Consider the following 2074-nt stretch of genomic DNA (forward strand, 5'->3'; position numbering starts at 1 on the left):
TCTTCTCTTCTCTTCTCTTCTCTTCTCTTCTCTTCTCTTCTCTTCTCTTCTCCTTCCCTTCCCTTCCCTTCCCTTCCCTTCCCTTCCCTTCCCTTCCCTTCCCTTCCCTTCCCTTCCCTTCCCTTCCCTTCCCTTCCCTTCCCTTCCCTTCCCTTCCCTTCCCTTCCCTTCCCTTCCCTTCCCTTCCCTTCCCTTCCTTCCCTTCCCTTCCCTTCCCTTCCCTTCCCTTCCCTTCCCTTCCCTTCCCTTCCCTTCCCTTCCTTCCCTTCCCTTCCCTTCCCTTCCCTTCCCCTTTCTCCTCTCTTCCCTTCCCTTCCCCTTTCTCCTCTCTTCCCTTCCCTTCCCCTTTCTCCTCTCTTCCCTTCCCTTCCCCTTTCTCCTCTCTTCCCTTCCCTTCCCCTTTCTCCTCTCTTCCCTTCCCTTCCCCTTTCTCCTCTCTTCCCTTCCCTTCTCCTCTCTCTTCTCCTCCCTTCCCTTCTCCCTCCTCTCTCTTCTCCTCCCTTCCCTTCTCCCTCCTCTCTCTTCTCCTCCCTTCCCTTCTCCCTCCTCTCTCTTCTCCTCCCTTCCCTTCTCCCTCCTCTCTCTTCTCCTCCCTTCCCTTCTCCCTCCTCTCTCTTCTCCTCCCTTCCCTTCTCCCTTCTCCTCTCTCTTCTCCTCCCTTCCCTTCTCCTCTCTCCTCTCCTCTCTTCCCTTCCTCCTCTCCTCCCTTCCCATCTCTTTTACTTTATTGTTGTATTTTATTCCCCCCCCCTCTTGGCAGCAGCTGGGAAGGGCAAAACTCTCCCTTCAGGGCTGGCAAACCTTAACCCTGCCTTTAAGGAGAGGAGTTGCTGACCTTTAGGTGAATTCAAACTGGGACACTTTATACCTTTTGTTTGTTTGTTTGTTTGTTTTTAGCTTAGGCTTGGGTTTGTTTTTTTTTGGGGGGGGGGGTTGTTTTTTTTTTTGGTTTGGATTAATTTAAAGAAGAAGAAAGGAAACAAAAAACCTCCTCCACCACCACCACCACTTCTCTTTTCATCTCTTTTTAATTGATTTCCTCTGATTTGGTTTTTTGTCAACTCTTCCCTGCCCTTGCTCACCACCAAAAGATGAGGGAGATGAACATCTACCAAAGATGATCACTTCAAAAGCTGTTAACCCCCCCAGAACCTTTTCCAAACCCAAACCCTCCTCCTCCTCCTCCTCCTTCCTCCTCCTCTCTGACAACCAACAAGCAGCCAACGACCTCCAGCAATCTGCTTGGACCTCCTCCTCCTCCTCCTCCTCCTGCTGCTTTCAGCTGGCTCAGCTTTGAAGATTTCCTCAAAGGAAACAGCAACAGAAAAAGGTCTTTTTTTTTGGGGGGGGGGGGTGGGGGGGTGTTTCTTTTTTGGTGTCCCTTTTGTTACCTGTAGATAGGAGATTAGTGGTTGGGCTGCCTGGAACACTTCCCTGCCGCCCCTCGGTGTTGTCTCTTCCCCTTCCAGCTTCCCTCCCCCCTTGGCAGTGTTTTAACCCCAGCTGGTGTTCAGTCTTCCTTGCCTTGCCCCCCCTACCCTCCCCATCTGCCACAGGTACTTGAATTTGTGTCCTGCCAGAGGTGTTTCCAAGTCGGCTTTGGCTGTGGCAGCCTTGCCCTGCACCCTCCCCCGAGGACCTGGGACTCTGCCCGGGGGGGTGGAGCGCTGGGAGCCGGCGCTCGGAGGGCAGCGACTTTCCCTCCGCTCCAGGAGGGCTCTCAAGGACTTGAGCTTGGGACTGTGCTTTGGCTCTGCTCTGCTCCAGGCCCTCCTCACTCTCTAGAGCCACAAGTCAAGTGGTGGAAATGGCTTGGAACACTTGGCACCAGGTTCTTGCCTCAGCTTACCACCCACCACCCACCACCACCAACCACCTCCCCCTAAGGGACTGGAACTGAGCTGTGTGACTGAACCAACCTCCTGTTCCTTCTCCAGGTTGTTTTCCCACCCCCTGCCCCCCCCCACAGCCAAGCTTCTCAGGCTTGCTTTTGGGGTTCTGTTAGCTCCTGCTGCACAGATCACAGAACTCTGGGTCCTCTTTTTTCCCCCTTTTCCTTTTCTTTTCCTTTCAT

Source organism: Melanerpes formicivorus, unplaced genomic scaffold, assembly GCF_026170545.1.
Source record: "Melanerpes formicivorus ecotype bairdi unplaced genomic scaffold, bMelFor1.0.p_v2 SCAF_442, whole genome shotgun sequence".
In the NCBI taxonomy this organism is placed as follows: domain Eukaryota; kingdom Metazoa; phylum Chordata; class Aves; order Piciformes; family Picidae; genus Melanerpes; species Melanerpes formicivorus.